General features: G+C 41.9%; 1 protein-coding gene across 3 annotated transcripts in view; it reads right to left on the bottom strand.

Annotated features, from left to right (window-relative positions):
• Positions 1-21,773, bottom strand: part of PAG1 (phosphoprotein membrane anchor with glycosphingolipid microdomains 1) — a 159,572-nt gene that overhangs the window by 93,996 nt on the left and 43,803 nt on the right. For 2 of the 3 annotated variants that reach the window (XM_070802747.1, XM_070802742.1), the window contains exon 2: positions 14,315-14,385. The exons of the other annotated variant lie outside the window; for it this stretch is intronic. The gene's annotated coding sequence lies outside the window, so the exon portion shown is untranslated. The remainder of the gene's footprint in view (positions 1-14,314; positions 14,386-21,773) is intronic. 3 annotated transcript variants of the gene reach the window in all.

Here is a 21,773-nt window from a genome sequence, read left to right on the forward strand (position 1 = left end):
GATGAACCAGTAAAAAGGATAATCTAATGTTGGAGTTTTGACTCCTCATGATCTGGCCAATGAGGCTTGGCATACAGAACAGAGATTTAATTTTAAAATGCCAGTGATGAATAGTTTTAAAATAACAACTTAATAAGTCAAATAGTCACGCTCTCTTCAGTGTATTTTAATAATAAATGTACAGATTTTATAATATTCTGACTTCCTAGCACTGCTAAATTCTTGTGAGGCAGTATCTGAAGTTAAGACATGGACCAATGTCTCCATGGCTTATTTGATGAAGACATCCTAATAGTTATTTCTCAGTGAATGTAGTTTATGACGATTTCTAGGGGACTGTTAACAGGAATTTCCGATTGAATGCAGCTGGGACCTGAGAATACCAAAATGAGAAAGTACTAAAAACCTAGATTATTGTCTTTACGGCGTTCATTTTTGTTTTTAATTTGTAACTTTATATTTGGAGTACACGTTGTATTAGTTTCAGCTGTACAGCAAAGTGATTCTGTTCTACATATACATGTATCTATTCTTATTCAAATTATTTTCCCATATAGGCTGTTATATAATATTAAGCAGAGTTCTCTGTGCTATACAGTAGATCCTTGTTGATTACCCATTTTATGTATTTATTTATTTTTGGTTACCCATTTTAAATATAGCACTGTGTGCGTGTCAATCTCAAACTCCTAACTACCCCGTCCCTGTACCCTTTTCCCGCTGGTAAATTCTCTAGTCTCTAAGTCTGTTTCTGTTTTGAAAGTAAGCTCATCTGTAACTTTTTTTTTTTGGTAACATTTTTTGACAGTTCAGGCATGAGAAATATAAAGGGAAGCCCCATGATGCCTTTAGCTGGTTTAGGAAACGAGGAGGAACTCATAAAGAGAGAGAAATAAACACAGAAAGAATTTAGTTTGGTAAAGGTTGATTTTGGGCCATAACGTGGCAAAGAGTCGGACACGACTGAGCGACTGAACTGACTGATTTTGGGATTTCCCAGGTGGCACTAGTGGTAAAGAATCCACCTGCCAATGCAGAAGATGTAAGGGAGACTCAGGTTTGATCACTGGGTTGGGAAGATCCTCTGGAGTAGGAAGTGATAACCCACTCCAATATTCTTGCCTGGAAAATTCCATGGACAAAGGAGCCTGGCGGACTACAGCCCATTGGGTCGCAGAGTTGGATACAACTGAGCAGATGACTGAAAGGTTGATTTTAAGGTGGATACGGGGCGTGGAGGTAGGGAAATCTGGTGGGTGGTTAAACTTAGGAATTAACATCTTAGGAGAAAGGTTGAAAGTAGTGAGCAAGATCAGGATATGCAAACATTTTCTGTAACAGGCCAGAGAATAAATATTTCAGGCTTTGAGGGCCTTATGATCTATCCCAACTACTCACTTTTGTGACTGTAGCAGAAAAGCAACCATAAGCAATAGCTAAAGAATGAGTGTGCCTATGTTCCAATAAAACTTTATTTATAAAAACAGGTGCCAGATGTATTTGGCTGCAGGACACAGTTCACCAGGCCCTGAGTTTGATGACCAATAAAGTCCTAGGAAGGGATAAGCTCACTCAGGAAGAACATAAGTAAGGCAAAGTAGTATGACATGAAATCTGAAAACATGGAACTCTTCACTTCTATTGAATCCAGTAAGGATACAGACAAGGCTTGTAGTCACATGAAAGTGAAAATGTTAGTCGATCAGTTGAGGCTGACTCTTTGTGACCGCACGGACTGTAGCCTGCCAGGCTCCTCTGTCCATAAGATTTCCCAGGTAAGAATACTAGATTGGGTTGTCATTTCCTACTCCAGGAGGTCTCCTTGACCCAGGAGTCGAACCCAGGAATCCCACACTGTGGGCAGATTCTTTACCATCTGAGCCACAAGAGGAGCCCAGAACTGCTCCAGTTCATACTAACTGTATGTGAAATTGGTAAGTTATTAAACCTTTGTTTGAGTTTAGTCCCCTTGACGGCAAAATGAGGATGATGATAATGGTAATAACAGCTAATACCAGGCACGGTGCTAAAGAATACCTTAATATTTATAAACAATCCTCAGAATTAAGTACTGGGTTGGCCAAAAAAGCTTGTTTGGGTTTTTCTGTAAGATGTTATCTCTCCCTTTAATGTGGGTACTGAAACACAGGAAGACTAAACAACACACCTTCGTGACTCAGCGTGTAAGTGGTGGAAGAGGTCTGGTTCCAGCCCACTCTTAATCTTAACACAAATCACAAAAAGTCATGATGAAGATCAGATAAAAGTGAAGCCTTTTATCATTGTGCTTGGTGTGTACAAAGAACCTGGTAGGTGTTGGTCATTATTATTACTATAATCCAGAGTGAGGTAAATAGACTAAGGACATAAAGATGACTTAGATAAGGTCAATCTTGTCCAAGACACTTACTTTCACTAAATTTCTAACATCAACTTTAAAAAGGCCCTCAAATCAACTCCATTGCCAATTTTCAAGCTGCATTTCCTTTTAGGAAAAGACGCTAGGAAAGAAAATCATATCATCCTTTATTACCACTTGCCTGGCATCTTTGTTTTCGGTTTTTACCAAGTGTTCTTAGTCAAGTTTGGTTTATTCTTAGTGTTCATACACAGAAAGTTCCAGAAGGATAGTTTTTTTTCCTTGTGTTCCAACCTGCTGTAAGGATCTATAGGTCCCTATTTTGGGTTCATGGTAGATTATGTTTTAACAAGCATTTAATTTTGGCAGGAATTAATGAGCCCCCACAAAGACACTTTTGACCAACCAACTCCTATTTATACACTAAGAAGTGAAGTGAAGTCGCTCAGTCGTGTCTGACTCTTTGTGACCCCATGGACTGTAGCCTACCGGGCTCCTCCGTCCATGGGATTTTCCAGGCAAGAATACTGGAATGGGCTGCCATTTCCTTCTCCAGGGGAACTTCCCAACCCAGGGATCAAGCCTGGGTCTCCTGCATTGTAGGCAGACGCTTTACCGTCTGAGCCATAAGGGATGCATTTATACACTAAGGTCCAGCTCAAATTCTCCCTCCTCTGCAGAATTCCCTGTTCCTTTATGCTCCATTTCTCTTGGCAAGTTTCTGACATCTCTCTTAGGGCAGTAACCACTGTTAGCAGTTTATTTGGTACCTTCTGCTGGAAGAGGAATTCCTTGACTGATGGTATTAGTTACTTTTACTTCTTTTCTTGATATGTGGAATAAAGGCTAGCATAGGAATTTACATATATAAAAGTAAGGAGTACGAGAAAAGCCATTAATCCCCAAAGAAAAAGGAATGTAAGTCATAAGTAAAAATAATGGAATTTTCCATATTCTAACTTAACAGTGATACTATCTTTTCAAACATTTTTTAAAAGTTTAAGCATCACAGGAAATACACCCAATTATTATTTAAATTTATTTAACTATCAACTGTTGCTGAAATGGAATTAAGATCAATTTTTACATTTTCCAGGGGCTTCCCTGATAGCTCAGTTGGTAAAGAATCTGCCTGCAATGCAGGAGATCCCAGTTTGATTCCTGGGTCAGAAAGATCTGCTAGAGAAGGAATAGGCTACCCACCCCAGTATTCTTGGGCTTCCCTTGTGGCTCAGCTGATAAAGAATCCGCCTGCAATACGGGAGACCTGGGTTTGACCCCTGGGTTGGGAGGATGCCCTAGAGAAGGGAAAGGCTACCCACTCTAGTATTCTGTCCTGAAGAATTCCATGGATTGTATAGTCCATGGGGGGGTCACAGAGAGTCAGATACAACTAAGCCACTTTCACTTTTCCAAAAGAACCTTGGGATGAATTACCCCTACCCATGAAGTAAAGTTTTTACATACTAAAGAGAAATCAAGGAAGGTAGAGCAAGAGAAAATACAATGATGTTATATCAGGGCAAAGAGCAATTGTAACATTTAAAAATGCTTATTTCTATAATAAAGTTATATATGGTTATATAAGATATTAAGTATTTAATAACTGTCAACATCTTAAATATATGCTTTATTGAAAAATAAATAAATAAATATTGTTTCTGTTTAAACACAACCCAGCAAAAAATTCAAACATGTCTTGGGTGATATGTTAATGCCAGGGATTAAAGAACTAGTATTTATAGGACAAAAAATTAAGCATGGCCCCTACTTGGAAAGTATGAGTCAGGTTTGTTTTGCTTTAACCTGGGCCCATGAGGATAGATCTCAAAGGGTCCTGGAGCAACCTCGGAGGTTCTGTACACAACTTGCAATTATGTGCAAAGCTCTCTGTGCCTGTGTCCTTCTTCAGAGAACTCGTCTAGAACTGTCATGAAATTCCTGAATAAGTCTATTACCTCCCTTGTCAGGATCTGCAGACAAGACTCCCTGAAGCACATTTATCTTACTTAAAAAGTTCTTTTTTGTTAACTTCCTACTGTTGAAAAGAACAGAAGGCTAGATTACTGGTCAAATTAAGTGAGTAAACGTGTGTTTCTGCCCCAGCTCACTGACATTAGATCTAAACTCAAAATTTTGTCCATTAGTGAGAAGCCAAGTTTTTCTCCATTAACCCACGGAAACTTAACCTTAACTTAAAAATTTTAAATAGCTCAGTGTTTTCAGGGATCTGAGGTGTCTGTTTATAAAGCTTGCAGACAAAAATCAATAAATACTCCAAGAGCTGAGCAGTTCTGAAATGCTTGAGTATTAATTGGCATGCTTTATTTTCTAATTAATCTGTGGAGTTAACTCTATTTAATGGGCTTCACGGGTGGCACTAGTAGTAAACAATCTGCCTGCCAATGCAGGAGACATGGGTTCAATCCCTGGGTTGGGAAGATACCCTGGAGGAGGGCATGGTATGGCAACCCACTCCAGCATTCTCGTGGAGAATCCCATGGACAGAGGAGTCTGGTGGGCTATAGTCCACAGGATTGCAAAGAGTCAGACACAATTGAACAACTTAGCATGCACACACTATTCCATCCATAGGCTATAATCCATCTCTTATAAATGAAAGATGTTTCAGTATCTCCTGAGAGAGAAACCTATTCTTTCCAACCTATTCTTTCCAGAACAAAATACATTTCTCTCAAGGATTAGATTTGAGAGATTCTATAGCATTTACAAAAGGCTTTTTCCAATATTCTCCTGCTAATTTAATTTTCTGCCTTTTTCCTTGTTGATAGCTGGGACCAATTTGGAATACCTTTTCCATATTATTGAAAATCAGTGGGCAGTAATGTCATTAATGCTTTCAGGCCACTAATGTACAAGAGGTTATTACTTCAAAGTACAAAAGATGATTGAAAATGAGTTGACCTTCCTAAAGTAAGAATTAAGTAGCCAAGGCCTGAAATTCAAAAGCTGCTTTCTGTTTTCCTGAAACTGTCCAATAAGCTTATCCTTACTAACCACAGAACCAACATTTCTTTGCTTAACTTGACATAAGGGACCATAACATTATATTTAGGCTCTACAGTAGCTTCACTGCTCCCTGAAAGAAGAATATGATTCATACCCATTTCAATTTCTATCTGTTTTGCATAAATGAAGCAGGCTTGTAGAAAAGACTGATTCATTATCATGTAAAATACAGCCATTAGGAGAAAATGTAGTAACCACATTCTGAGACATAACAAGATCAGACTCTCAGGCTTCTGGACTGAGCTGGGGAATGAGATGTGGAGTGTTTCTAAAAAAAGAAAGTCTTCCTTCTGAAAGAGGTATTCACAGTGGTAAATTAAAGGAGTTTTACAGTTCCTTAAAAAATGGAAGCACAACAGGTCATCCTTAAGTCCACCATCAAAGCACAACATTCTATCCAACTGACCCTTACTGTTAGTACTGGTGTGGAGGTAAGTCATCAAACTTGTAACTGTTTTATCTGTTTTGTTTCTCTTTCAGAATCTTCTTTTTTTCTCCCACATTCACCAATTTATTAAAGGATACGTCAAAGGATGGGCTTCCCCCGTGGCTCCACGGTAAAGAATCCTTCTGCAATGCTGGAGCTGCGTGTTTGATCCCTGGGTCAAGAAGATCCCCTGGAGGAAGGCATGGCAACGCGCTCCAGTATTCTTGCCTGGATAATCCTATGGGCAGCATAGCCTGGGCTATTGACCATGGGGTTGCAAAGAGTTGGACACAACTGAAGAGACTTAGCACACATGCACACATATTAAAGGATACATATAAACAGCCAGGCAAAAAGGTGAGATCTGGGAGAGGCCCACACGCAGGAATTTCTGTGCTCAAGCTTAAGCTCTCCTTACCCTCCATTATTGGTATATTTTTATTAACTGAAGTATAGCTGTTTTATAGCATTGCGTTAGTTTCACATGTACAGCAAAGTGATTCAATTATACGTGTACACACACACACACATATACTTTCAGATTCTTTTCCATTATAGGTTATTACAAGATATTGAATATCATTCCCTGTGCTTTACAGTCCTTGCTGTTTATCTATTTTATGTAATCTTGTGGTTGGAAAATTGAACAGGAACCACTTGACTCAAGTGCCTATCACGGTAACAGTCGATGTGCTATCGTTGTCCCTACCTATCAGATGCTAACACCAGGAAGGAACTGCTGGGTAATGACAGAAATGTAAAGTGTTAAGTGCCACAGACTCCACGCCAAGGGGAAGAGACAGGAAGGCCTGATTCCTGCAGAGATAAAGAAATAGCCTCAGGGACGGAAAGAGGAGATGATCCATAGAAGAAAACAGGCGAATGGGAAGAACCTTTGAGTGCTTTTACAATGCCGGGCATTGCTCTAGGCACTGAGGATACAATGCGAACAAAACAGACGTGTCTCAGCTGACCTCCCCATAGGTGAAGACTCACAAAAGGCCAACTAACACTAGAGGATCAGGTAGGGAAAGTAAATGTTTTTTTTAATTTTTAAATTATTTTTCAAGGTTTTCATTTTTTATTTTTTTTTTAATTAATTTATTTATTTTAATTGGAGGCTAATTACTTTTAAAAGGCAAATGAGGGAGGAAGGACAGAGTGTTATGAGGGATTCCTGAGCCCTGGCTGCCTGAGGAAGCCCTTTTTGAGGAAGGAACATTTAAGTGGAGATCTGAATACAAGAAGGAACCATCCTCTCTATTCCTGCAACCTATATAAACTGTCTGATGGGAAAAGGGTGTCAAATGGCAAACTGAAGAACTGTGATCCTGTCTTGTAATTCAGGGGTTTTCACCACTTTTCTGTGTATGTTCGAGGCACATTTTCAAATATCATAATATGTATTAGATTATATGAAGGCATTATAAAACAAAGCAATTTGAAATCAGTCAACAGGAATTCAATCCTGTCACTCACAGCAGTTCCACTAACAGTGCCTCAGGTATCTATGAAAACACCCCTTTTCCCCATGGTCACCCTGAGGATGCAATTCTGAGCTGGTATTTGCAGCCCACACCACACTCTTATACACCCAGGAGGCAAACTCATCTCCAGTGAAAGGAGATCCTTCTAGAGCAGACACTCAAGAGCACACTCAACTAAAAATTAAACTTCCCTTATCCTCTGCAAACATATCTGTTTAGCTTCATAACTGCCTAACAATACCTGTAATTGTATATACACATTTTATAAACTACACATACTCAAATGTGGAAAAATAAATTTTATTAAAAAATTTTAAAACTCTTTATTGAATTTGTTACAATATTGCTTCTGTTTTATGCTTTGGTTTTATGGTCACGAGGCATGTGGGATCTTAGCCCCCACCGCCAACCAAGGATCAAACCCATACCCTCTACACTGGAAGGCTAAGTCTTAACCACTGGACCACCAGGGAAATCCCTGGAAAAATAAATTTTAGATACTAACATTGGACAGCACGCCTTTGCGCTTTGCGTCATTTGCTGGACAATGGCAGATGATCGTGGTCATGAAACGGCAAAGCCTGGCTTGCCACTCTTGAGTGTCTACATTTTCTGGCTGTCCCATAGGAAATATTCATTTTCACAGAATCCTCCATTTTTTGGTTCTTCCCCTACATGATGTTACAGGAAAAGTTTTATTTATTTTATTCCCCCTCCTACTCTGTTCTGTGACTCTTCATAGTTAAAACCATCAGAAAATGGCCAGCAGAACAGCTTGCCTGAAGTCTGCAGAGAATGAGTGAAGCACATGCAGAGAAGGAGGGACCTTAGCACTACCTGGTGACACAGCAAAATTATGAGAAACTATGGTTGACCTCAGAGGCCCACCATTCAAAATTACCATGCGTTAATTACTTGGATGTAAGGCCATCTTGCGATGATGTCACTCCTTTAATGACTGGGGTTGATTTGGTGAGAGGTGTGTTAGTTGCTCAGTTGTGTCTGACTCTTTGCGACCCTATGAACTGCAGCCCACCAGGCTCCTTTGTCAATGGAATTCTCCAGACAAGAATACTGGAGTGGGTAGCCATTCCCTTCTTCAGGGGATCTTCCCAACCCAGGAATCAAATCTGGGTCTCCTGAATTGCAGGCAGATTCTTTACCATCTGAGCCATCAGAGAAGCCCTTGTGGGGAACTGGGGTCCCAGGGAACCATAGGTCTGGCCAGAGCCCCTATCTGCTCTCAGGAGCAGGTGCTGGGAATCTCAGATTCTGAACTCAAGGTACATCCTTGATGGCTCAGAAATTTCTAAGGAAATCATGACTACTGATAACAGCTCAGCATGTGAAATCTTTTCACAGAAAATCACAGTATTTTCACACTGGAAGAAACTTTATTCTTCATGAAGAAATAATCCTCACTTCACCTGTCCATTTTTTTGGTCTTTCATTTCCTCTTTCCTTCTTTTTGTTTTTTCAATATCAACTAGTTATTTTAAAAGAAAAAAAAAGAGTCCTATTATACAGAAAACTACGTTAAGTCAAACAAATGCCTGACAATTTCATGCACCTTCACTCACCTTTATTTAAATGAAAAATTCAAAACAAAATAAATAAAAACAGTCCTAGAGAAGTTCTGGAACTTACCTGGGGTCACACAGAAGCCAGGAGTAAATAATGAAACCAGTGTCTAGGTCCTCTGACTTCCCAACCAAGTTCTACCTTGTTGAGATCACATACCTAATAGAAAACTGATATTTACAACTCTAGATGGGGACATTCTAGTGATTAGACAAAATTTTAACCACCAAAAAGTCAGTTAAGGTTGGGGAAACCATTTGAGACATATTTTAAGTTAAAAAATTTGAATAGTAATATTTATATATTAAAAACTTCTAAAAAGAAAATAGAACACACACAAAAAGTGAATACTGTCAGGATATATTCACATTCCAAAAAGTAAATATAGTGACAAAAAGCGAATACTCTTAGAATGTATTCTATACCATGAAGCCAAATGACAGTGTTATGATCAGTAGGGCCAACATAGCTTTTGAGAGTAAGTCAACAGATTGGTGTCAAAAAGGGACCAATGCTGAAGCTTGGTTCTATCCAGTCTGATGCTATACAGCTGACCCTTGAACAATGTGGGGGTGGGGGGGGCAAATCTGTATAATTATAGTGGGCCCTCTGTAACCACGGTTGCTCTACCCATGGTTCTTCTTCCATGGATTCAACCAGTCGTGACTCATTTAGTACTTACTATATATAGTATTCACTATTAGAAAAAATCCACGTATAAGTGAACCTGCACAGTTCAAACCCACATTATTCAAGGGTTAACTGTACTTCATTTGGACAGCGGCCTAGAAAACAGAAGAATGAAACTTAACTAGAGGCTGAAATTCTCCTTTTATACTTGGAAGCACAGCAAATGCACTCTCTCAAGCTTATGAAGTAACCCTCCAGCATCATTGATTTTTGAGTCTTACAAAAGCTCTTCGTATTGTGCCTGCATCACAGATTTACACTGCCATAACTCCTGTCAGACATCATCTTGGCTTTATGAATAAATAAAACTATGCTCTAGGGAAACCTTGATTTAAGAAGAAAAATCAATACCCATCTAGCATGTGATAGACCTAAGCATTAAGGCTACTTATCCCCCAAGTACAATACTAAATGGAAAACCATACTTTCTGCTTCCTAAGTAAAAGCTGGGTGAAGGTGTATGAAGTTGGCAGGCAAATGATTGCCTTCCACAGCCCTCTTTCAGGAATCAGGATTCCTCTTTCCTTTTCAAGGTAGTTAGTCAATACTTCCAAAAGAAATGAGGAAAGGAAAGATTAAAAAGAGGCTGACAAACCAATACTGGCAAAATCTTGGTAATCTGTGAATTTATACAGTGAGTATACAAGAACTCACTGTATTATTCATTCTCTCATGGATGTAAAATTTTTCATAATAAGAATTTGAAAAGTATGCATCCCTGCCTGGAAGAAACTCTATTTAAGGCTAATATCAACCAAGATGTTGACAATGGTTCTTTCTAGGGTACAACCTCATAGGAAAGCTTTTTTCTTTCTTTGGAATTTCATATTTTCCAACTTTCTATAGTGAATATGTATACTGCTTTTATAGTTCAGAAGATACTCACATAATAAACGCAAGGCAGGATAGCAAAAAAGAGAAAAAGAAACAAGATTAATTAATTGACTGCAAAGTATTTTGTTGACTACTGACCTAGAGACAGCTAAGATATACATTGTAACACTTATTTATATCAACTCTTTTTTAACTGCTCTGGGACATTTTTTCAGAGTGCAAGGAGGTTGCTATTAAAATTGGTTTGAAAAATAAAGCAAACACTGTACACTGAAATTAACCTCATCTTTGTGAGTCAGAGTTCACATGGGAGACAAAACCTGGCTAAAGTCATCACTTCCTCAGTTCTGAAATCACCTGACAACCCAAGCCTATTTTCACAGTGGAGACAGCTGTTCAGAGTTCTGACAGGCCTGTGGTAACCTTTGATTACAAAGCCAGAGGCCAAGGCTTTTGCTTTGTTTCTCGAATTGGCTGGAATTAAAAATGAATCCCATTATGTTTCCCGAGCTCCTCAAAGACACAATCCATTGCTAACTGTGTTAACTGCAGCCTTGTTGTTTTGGGATTAGGGCTGCTGTCCCAGCGGACAGTTACTGATGCTGTTCTCATGGCTTGTCTTTCTCATGAGTGGAAAGAACAACTCTGGTGATCTGAAACACACTTCTAAGACATGGGCACACAAGAAGCTTGAAAATGGGTTAGGGTAATTTAATTGTTGAATCCCAAATTCAAACATTATACAAGTAACTACTATCCTCACCCAGATTGGTGAATGCTCTGACTAAATCTACTCTCTAGGTGGAAATGACTACACAGTTGCAAGTTCCAAGGATTACGCAGCCACCATTTTACTTCTGACAGCCATGCCCCCTCTCTGGCTTGGTTCCTCAGTTTTGTCTGATTCTTTGCGACCCCATGAACTGTATCTCCCAGGCTCCTCTATCCATGGGATTTCCCAGGCAAGAATACTGGAGTGAGTTGCCTTTTCCTTCTCCAGGGGATCTTCCTGACAGAGGGATTAAACCCGGGTCTCCTGTATTGCAGGTGAATTCTTTACTGTCTGAGCCACCAAGGAAGCCCATAGAAGAGGCAAAAGGCTGTAAATTGGTTTTGGCAGCTCTTCTTTAATCCATAGATACTAAAAGTCTAACAGAAAAACAAAATATTATTGTTGAGAAAAATGTTTGTACATAGAGAATAAGCACCGCTTGAGATTCCTTTTTACAAACACTACCTTCTTTTTTGGGATTCCCCAGTGTCTCAGTGGGTAAAGAATCTGCCTGCAATGTAAGAAACACAGGAGACGCGGGTTCAATTCCTGGGTTGGAAAGATGCCCTGGAGAAGGGAATGGCAACCCACTGCAGTATTCTTGCCTGGAGAATCCCACGGACAAAGAAACCTACCAGGCTATAGTCCAAAGGGTTGCAAAGGGTTGGACATGACTGAGTGACTACACACACACCTTCCTTTTTATTACAGTGTCAGAGATACACTCATTTAAATTAGAGCATCCACTGTGTGTTACTATGTGCACGGCATCTATTAAATGCTGTAGATACAAAAATAATAATATCTGAATCTTACCCACAAGCTTAGTGTCCATAGGAGGGTCAGACATATTAATGGATAATTAAGTATAGTCTGACCAGAGATACAGCTAAAGGATCAGGGGAACCCAGTGCACAGGAGGGACATGTGGGGGTGGGAGAGGCTTCTCAGAGGAGGTGGAAATTGACGTGGACTTTGAAGGATGCATAGGGATTTACCAAGAGAAACTGAGCAAAGGCATTATCAGGAGTGAGACCAGCACGTTCAAAGCCTGAAAGGACAGGATGTGTTGAAACAGCCCAAGAAACTCAGTCCTAATGAAGCACAGACAGCAAAGCAGGGGAAGGCAGGCAGTGCGCTACAGGGTGCACAGGACCGACGGTGGAGGCATACACCAAGATGTCTGGGTCTCTCCTCAAGGTTACAAGGGCCCACAGAAGTCACTGAACAGAAATCACACTATAAAGTGGGGAGCAGGGTACCTAGAGTGGGGACAATCTGTTGGAAAGACAGCTATACTAGTGAGCTCCAGCAACAGACTGGCATGGAGTTGATGAGAACCAGAACTGATGTAGTGACAGTGGGAGGCAGAGGATAGCTGGACCGGAAGGATATTTACAATTAACATTTGTGACAGCTGGCAATTAATATTTGACCTCACCAAGCGCCACTGTTTGGGGAACTTTCATATGTTCTCTTAAATCCGGGATCCAGTGTGGACTGAATGCAAAGAGTGAAGCAATGACAGGATGGAGATTGCTGGCTTGAGTTACGAGGTCGACAGTGATGCCTTTAATTAAAATATTGATTCCAGGAGAAGGTATCAGTTATGAGTAGCAGATAAATGAGGAGGGGTGGGGAAGAAGGTTTCACTGTGCACAGATTAGTTTTGAAAACTGCTTGGGATATACAAATGATGATAACCAAAAGCTGGGGTCAGGAATTTGGCAGACAGCAAACTGCAAATTTCAGATCAATTTTTTAAAAAAGGCAGGAAAATATCCCCACAGTAAGACTGAAGCAATCTACCACCTACAAAAAAAAAAAAAAAAGCACTCAATACAATGCTTTCTAGAAACTTAAGAGGACTGTGTGATTCCTCCTCAGAAACATCTGAGCCCTATTCTAAAATATATATTCTTGAGTTAAATCTTAATGTCCCCTAATTAGAAAATGCTCTATAATTCAGGCCCACAAATAAAATATGTAAGGCAAGCAGCTTTAGTGAAAATGGAAGTGCATTAGAGAAAACAATATATAACCCCTGATTCGAGATTCTTATCAAATGCTAGGAGATCAGAGGAAGGCATTTTTGGAGCATGGATAATTGAAGCTCCTAATACACTGACTCTTAAGTTGAACTTAACTAAAGGGTAGGCTGTTTTCCAGGATCTGCAGTTATATTTAGAAAGATCTCCGAGGGGAACCCCAATGACCCTCAAATAGCACCCTGCTCTCCTAAGAGGAAAGGGTTCCTCTAGCAAAAGAAAGAGCTTCTCAACAAGTTAAAGGAAAGATTTGATTGAAAGACAGTGGCCTATTTTACAAGATTGCTTCTGTGAAGAGATTCAGACCAGATGTACTCTTTCCTTTTTGGCCCATAAGAGGAATTGGATAATGATGTATAATGGACAGAGGTCAGTCAGGTCACAGTGCTTGAGGTTTGTAAATCTTTTAAATGGGTGGGCAGAGCACTTCAAAGTCCAGGATTCATTAGAAAAGCAGATAAACATGTAGCAAACTAATTGTTAACATCAAATAAAGAATGCCTTTGTGTTAACTTGTTCGTTTAGGCTGGCTGATTTTTTTCTGGTTTCAGTTCTGTTCATAGATGACATAAAGTCATTTAAGAATTTTTATATAACTTTATTATCAGCACTAAATGAGATGACCAATACTATTGATAATAATAACAGTAAAACACAGTCCAATATATATTTTGTTGCTGGTATTGGTGGTGGTGGTGAGCACTGTTTGGAACTGGAAACTCATCAAGCTATCCAATTATAGTCTCCATCTCAAAGATGAACACAGAACTTGAATGAGATTAGGCCCTTTGCCTAATTTCACATAGGCATTAAAAGGGAGAACCAAGCTCATGCCCATCACTTACCAAAGGGAAACACCATGTTGTAGGAAGCATGGTGGGTGGTGTCTTAGAGGCTGGGGCAGAAGCCTCCTGGTGCTAACTTCAAAACTGAATTAGCAAATACCCTTGAGATTTTTCAGCTTCAAAGCTGTGTGTCTCCAGTCCCACATCTCAGAGTACCCAAATATGCCCTTGATGCCTGTACAAAGTTAAACTGTAAGCAAGCATGGATAAACAGTGTAGAATAAACCAGAAAAATGAATACCTCACAATCACTCTCTCCCAGCTGTGAAGTTGCATTCAACTGTTGAAATAAGAGAATGACCTCGGGGTTTTCTGGAAAGGAAACACAACAGGAAACAATTTCAAAACTCTGAACTGGATTAAACTGCAGTAATAAAGGGCTTCCCACATGACTCTAGGGGTAAAGAACCTGCCTGCCAATGCAGGAGACACAAGAGACATGGGTTTGACCCCTGGGCTGGGAAGGACCCTGGAGAAGGGCATGGCAACCCAGTCTAGTATTCTTGCCTAGAGAATCCCATGAATATGCACGCAGGCTACTTATGTGTTCACTGCTCAAATCAGGCCATCTTCTCATTGTTTTCTGTCATATTCACTCTTTGGGCTTCCCTGGTGGCTCAGATGGTAAAGAATCTGCCTGCAATGTGGGAGACCTGGGTTCAGTCCCTGGGTTGGGAAGATCCCCTGGAGGAGGGCATGGCTAACCCACTCCGGTATTCTTGCCTGCAGAATCTACATGGACAGAGGAGCCTGGCAGGCTGTATCATCCATGGAGTTGCAAAGAGTCAGAAATTGTCAGAGTCAGTGTCTCAAAGAGTCAGTAGTGTCGCAAAGAGACACTACTAAGCGACTAAGCACATCACAATGCAGGGTAAGATGATGATCTTTTTCATTTACTTATTAAAGTTCTGAGCAATAAAGAAAGTAACTAAAATAATTAATTTACCTCTAGTAAGGTAAAAAATAACGCTGAAACACAAAAGCTAAAACTTGCTCTGCCAATATTCACAGATCTATGTATTATCACAAATTTTATTCCAGTAGTAAAGTAAAAATGATTGCATTAATCACATGTGCTGTCAATGATTACTAATTACACCCATGCTTTATGTCTTACTCATAACTTCATTCCATCTCTTCTCACAGACTAACGGTAACTATGGGTTAACTTCAAATCACAAACATGTGTACCTTCCAGCATGCAAGGTTCTTAGAGGTTAAAACAAAAACAAAAACAAAAATGGTTTCATGCCTCAAGAAGATGACAGTGTTATCAGAATAAAGATATATTTTATCTGGAACAGACTGGAACAAAAGTCTGTCTGTGTGCTCAGTTGTGCAGTCATGTCTGACTCTTTGTGACGCCATGGACGGTAGCCTGCCAGGTTCCTCTGTCCATGAGATTTCCCAGGCAAAAATACTGGAGCGGGTTGCCATTTCCTTCTCCAGGGGACCTTCCCCAACTGCATAGAACTGTGTGATAATTGTTATAATAGATTTAGCCATACTATTTTATATCTTCATCTTGAAAAATGCCGTATTTTTGTTAGCATGGTTTCCTACGGTTAAGATAAATCTGTATCACTTACAAAGATCACTTCCTCCAAGAGGATGCGTGATTCAAGTTTGAGGAACATAATCACAAATTTAATATTCTGTTTTTGTAGATTGAGGATCTAAGAAGGTATCTTAAACTATTAGGCAGAAGTAAAAAGCATTGAGTGAAAAAGAATGACCCAATAACTAGACTGAATAGTCTTACAAAAAGTACCAATTGAGGTAAACCAATGTGATTTTTTTTCCCCTTTTTGACAGAGTTTAAAAGAGAAAAGAAAGAGCTATTTCTTAGAAAGAAATAAAATGCAAACCAATTCGAGAAAGAGCAAAGGGAAATAGTGAGCAAGGTGGTGGTCCCTCCATGGCCTGCCAGCTCAGACTATCCAGAGGTCAGCAAGACAGGAGCTCCCCAGCCCCCATCCAATGTCCTAGGGCCCCTGACCATGTGAGCTAAGAGCCCCCTGGCTGGACCTGCAAGAGAAAGGTGCAGCAGAATATGAGGGAGAGTGTCTGGTTAGGAGGAAAAGGGTGAAAGATCACACTGGCAAAGGGTTTGCTTTCAACATAGAAAAGCAATGGAAATTCTCTCCTCTTTGCCCTTCTGTGGGGAATTCCCCATTCTCAAATACTAAGCAAGACAGCTCAGCAAAGCCGTGAGCTCTGGAAGGTTTCCACACCAGCCACACCATTGTTATTAAAACCACGAAGCTGCATTTCAAGCTCTAAACAACTGTAACAGAAACAGGGTTTGGGAAAAGCACCTGTTCCTAAGTAGAGCAATAACTATTTTGAGTTAAATACTGATAGTTGTTGTTCAGTCGCTCATTCATGTCTGACTCTTTGCGACCCCATGGACTGCAGTACGCCAGGCTTCCCTGTCCTTCACCATCTCCAGGAGTTTACTCAAACTCACGTCCACTGAGTCGGTGATGCCATCCAACCATTTCGTCCTCTGTCATCCCCTTTTCCTCCAGCCTTCAATCTTTGCCAGCATCAGGGTCTTTTCTAATGAGTCTAACACTAATAGACCTCTATGTTATACAAAAGCAAAGAGGCTCAGTTCAGGAAACCAAGTTACCAACACATAAGATACAGAGAGACACAAGTAATAAAACCTATGTACAGGCTGAAGTGTGTAAAAGTGTGAAAGTGTCAGTTGCTCAGTCATGTTTGACGCTCTGCGACCCTATGGACTATAGCCCACCAGGCTTCTCAGTCCATGGGATTCTCCAGGCAAGAATACTGGAGTGGGTTGCCATTCCCTTCTCCAAGGGGATCTTCCTGACCCAGGGATGGAACTCGAGTATCCTGCATTGCAGGTGGATTCTTCACCATCAGCCCTAAGGGAAGTGGGCATTTGGCTTGAGGAACTGTTGTTAAGTGCTAACAGGTTACAGCTCTTTGTCCATGTCCCACATGAAGATAGGAAGCCCCACAGCCCTGAGCAGGTGCTGGGTTAAATCCTGACTTAACTACTGACCTCCCTGAAAGCAACTGAAGAGAAAAGGAAGGACAGGAATTTCTGGAAAGAATTTAATGCTAGTCATTTTCCCTCCTGATCCCCCAAGGGCTTGGAAGGCTCAATGATTTCTATTACATTCAGCACAGTCAGGTGAAAAAGAGTCCCAAAACAGGTAGCCATGTCAATTCAAATGATCCAGAGTGAGTCGATGGCATTACTGACTCCATGAACATGAACTTGAGCAAACTCCTGGAGACAGTGAAGGACTGGGAAATCTGGTGTGCTGCAGTCCATGGGGTCACGAAGAGTCAGACACAACTGAGCAACGAACAACAGAGTGGCTTTATGAATACATATGTTGGTATGTAGTTTTTACTGACTGGCTTTTTCTGATTCTGTTCTAGTTTAACTACATGTTCCTGGTGGCTGAGATGGTAAAGAATCTGCCTGCAATGTGGAAGACCTGGGTTGGATCCCTGGGTCGTGAAGATCCCCTGGAGGAGGGCATGGCAATCCACTCCAGTATTCTTGCCTGCAGAATCCCACAGGCAGAGGAGCCTGGCAGGCTACAGCCCATGGGGTCGCAAACAGTCTGACATGGCTAAGCAACAAACACTTTGACATCCACTCTAGCATCTGTTGAGATATTCAAGGGGAGTTATCATGTGCTGGCCACTATTCCAGGTGGAGTTTCAATACTGATGGAGACACACAATTCCCAGCCCTCTGGGGCTTTCTGGTGCAGGCGGGAGACAAATCAGCCTTCTGACGAAACAGTTATAACAATCTCTGAGGAAAATAACAGAAGCCAGTATGGAGCCGAGTGCTGCCCTGGGGTAGGCACTACTTTAAGTAGGGAGTTGGGAAAGATCTCAGGGGGTAAAATATGCTGAGCAGAGCCCTGAAGGTGGTGGGAGGGGCTGGGTGAGGGAGTAGGAGGGGCTGGGACTGGGTGGGGGCTGGGAGGGGAAGTGGGCGTGGCTGGGTGGGAGCTGGGGGGACGGGGTTGGGCATGGTGGGGGGCTGAGGGGGCTGGGGGCTGGGCGCTGGTGGTGCAGGATAGGATAGAGGTTGGAGGGCGATCAGGGGCCAACTGTGGACATTGCCACTCCGTGGAGAGTGGTGGGAAGGCAAGTCAGAGAGGGGCTGGTCACCCTAGGTCCCGAAGTGACCACCATGATGCTTGATGAATCAGAGCATGCCCAGTGTTCCCATGGCTGCTGCACAGAAGGCCTGGGCCAGTGACTCACACATAAACATCCAGATCCAGCAGAGGAAACAGGAGGAAATTCTTTTCTAAGTCATGATACAAAGAAGAAAAATGGAGGCAGGGATATTAGCTGACAGTAAGGGTGGGGAAGGAAATGGCAACCCACTCCAGTGTTCCTGTCTGGAGAATCCCAGGGACGGGGGAGCCTGGTGGGCTGCCGTCTACACAGAGTCGGACACGACTGAAGCGACTTAGCAGCAGTAGCAGCAGCAAGGGTGGGGAAGGAAGTAGTGGAGGTCTGACAGGAGAGTAGGGAGGAGGAATAAGTCCTCCAGTGAGTGAAAGAGTAAACCGACAAGGAAGAAGGGCCCATGGAGATGAAAGCGAGACCTACTCGTACAGCAGTGTATGCTTCTTCAGCCACATTACAGCACAGGTGAAGCCGCGGAGGAGGTAGAGAGATGAGTTATGCCCTGGAGGATTAGTAGGAGACGTGGATTGCAGGTGTAGGTGGAGTGCAAGAGTGGCTGGAGTTCAGGTACAAGAGCGGGGTTAAATAGAAAGAGGTGGTGACCAAGAATGGAATGCAGGTAGAGAGAGTGGGTTAAACCCTTGCTACTCAAAATATGGGCTTGCCAGGTAGGGCTAGTGGTAAAGAACTCTCCTGCCAATGCAGGAGACACAAGAGACTTGGGTTGGATCCCTGGGTTGGGAAGATCCCCTGGAGGAGGGCATGGCAACCCAGTCCAGTATTCTTGCCTAGAGAATCCTATGGACAGAGGAGCCTGGTGGGCTACAGTCCATGGGGTCGCAAAGAGTCAGACACAACTGAATCGACTTATCACGCATTCATGCGATCAAAGTGTAGTCCCCGGCCTCGCATCGCCAACCATACCTGTGGCTTGTGTGAAATGCAGAATCTCAGACCTACTGAATTAGAATCTACATTTGAACAGGTAAGCCACGTGCACACTGAATTTGGGGAAGAACTGGCTTCCGTTTGTGCCAAGCTGGGTCAACCTCCACTTGCCCAGAAGCCACAAGCACTCTATAAAAAGTGTTACTGAACAGGTTTCTGAGCTGAGGGACTTTCCTGGGGCTCTGCTTCCCCTCTTCCACCTTAAATGGCTCATTTTGGCTTCGTGGGTTTCCATTCAGCTGCCTCCTGCCCTTGCTTGGTCCTGCCTTTCAGTCTTACAATATACAGTTGGCAGGCTTTGGATTCCATTTATGGAAGTATGGGGTCCTTGGAGCGCCTCACCCACATTCCCACCCTGTCTGCAGCAAATGGCATCACCTCACTTCCTAAGATGGAGTTCCAGATACCCCTCCCCCTCTGCTCTCAACTAGCTTTGAGGGGCAACCAGCTACTCAGTGCCCTCGATCTGGCCTGCACAGCTCCCGGTGCCCACAAAGGTCTATTACCAGACACTAATGCAAAATACATAGTGTTGCCACTGTGGCTTCATAAAGGCTTAGCTTCTGGCTCTAATAATTACTCAGGGTTTTTATGTCTTCTTTAATCTGAGCAGACTGCCTTCACTCTTTCTAGTTAATTTTACAAAACGAGGGAAACAACAGCTGTATGTGACATAACTGAATGAAAGATGAAGTTGAGCCTAATTAATGCAGGCTTTGCTTCAATAACAGCTTTATTCCTAATAAACAGAGTGTGACATTCTCATTAACCTAGATACAAACTCCCACACTAATACTCACTCATGAAATAATATGAAAATGCTGAATTTAGAATCTCTGCTCTCTTTCAAGACTCAAATGATTTCAGATGCTGTCATTTGTAATAGTTTTACTATGATTACTAAAAATTACCAGTTACAAGGCTTCCTATTAATATTTGCAGGCCCTGTGCTGCACATTCCATACACCCTCATCTCATGGGATCTCCTGAGAATTCCATGGAATCTGTTCTATTGTTATGCTGATTCTACAGATGGGGAAACGGAGGTTTGGAAAAGGTAAGTGACACAGCCAGTGAGTGGCGAAGCCAAGTTTCAAATGCAAGGGTACCTGACTCCAGAGGTACACCTCACGCAAATCATTTTGGATAATACACTGCTGTTGCCTAGCGCTGTGGCCAGATACAGTTTATCTGTACCTCTGCATTCCTAAGTCCATACACGTATGCATGAGTGCTAAGTCACTTCAGTCGTGTCCAGCTCTTTGTGACCCAATGGATCATAGTAGCCTGCCAGGCTCCTCTGTCCATAGGATTCTACTGTAGTGGGCTACCATGCTTTCCTCTAGGGGATCCTCCCGACCCAGGATCGAACCCACATCTCTTCTGTCTCCTGCATTGGCAAGCGGGTTCTTTACCACTAGCGCCACCTGGGAAGCCCATACATAGTCATCACTAAATATTATATTACTTGAATCAAGAAAGTATAAAGCAATAAGCCAACTGTCTCTAATCCCATGATGACTAATATCTGACACAGGCATCCTTGGTGAGATGTGACCATTTTCTAGCTCTGTGATAATTCTTTCAGCCGTTTCTCGGCTAGAAGAAATCAATGAAAGGGATGAATCTGAAATCACTGTGATAAGTTGTAACAAACCTGCTCAGCACCGTGGGGACCTGAATGTAATCTCCAGTGGGTGGGTGGCCCATCAGTAACAAAATTTGTTCTGCTGTCAGGAGAGAATGTTGGCAATGGCCACTCGTTGGATCCCTTTCTCCACCAAGGCAGCCAAGACCTTGGGTGAGTCTAGCACATGTATAGAAGAAGTAGAATGGAATCTAAGCCTTCCCGTGTGAGTTAATTACCACGAGACTCCGGACAGACCAGAAGCACCCACGATTCAGAGATAACAATATCTGGTCCTGCCTCTTTTGCTTCCCAAGGACTATGTGAGAATGACTTGATGGGCTTAAGGTCCTTAGGTAGAAAGACCTGAGGTTAATGAAACTGTGTCCACATGCTCAGCATTGAGCAACACAAAATCAGGCCAAGACACACATATATGGTAATCAGGGTTAGGCACATGGGGCTCGTAGAATATTGCTTTTGATGTTAGTGAAGCTAAAAATAAATAAAACAACAATAACAAGAAACCTTATAAAGGGACCCTCCCCTTCCCCAGCCACCATCTGAAAAACAGAAACTCTCTTTCTTTAAATAAAAATTACAGTCAGCATTTTTAGTTTCTCAGATTTTGAAAAGGTACAAACACTGTAAGAAAGATAAATATCCTAAGTGAAGTGAAGTGAAGTGAAGTGAAGTCGCTCAGTCGTGTCCGACTCTTTGCGACCCCATGGACTGTAGCCTACCACGCTCCTCCGTCCATGGGATTCTTCAGGCAAGAATACTGGAGTGGGTTGCCATTCCCTTCTCCAGGGGATCTTCCCGATCCAGGGATAGAACCCGGGTCTCCCGCATTGTAGGCAAATGCTTTAACCTCTGAGCCACCAGGGAAGCCCTATAATATCCTAAGGCCCATGCTAAATACATA

Source organism: Bos indicus, chromosome 14, assembly GCF_029378745.1.
Source record: "Bos indicus isolate NIAB-ARS_2022 breed Sahiwal x Tharparkar chromosome 14, NIAB-ARS_B.indTharparkar_mat_pri_1.0, whole genome shotgun sequence".
NCBI classification, from domain to species: domain Eukaryota; kingdom Metazoa; phylum Chordata; class Mammalia; order Artiodactyla; family Bovidae; genus Bos; species Bos indicus.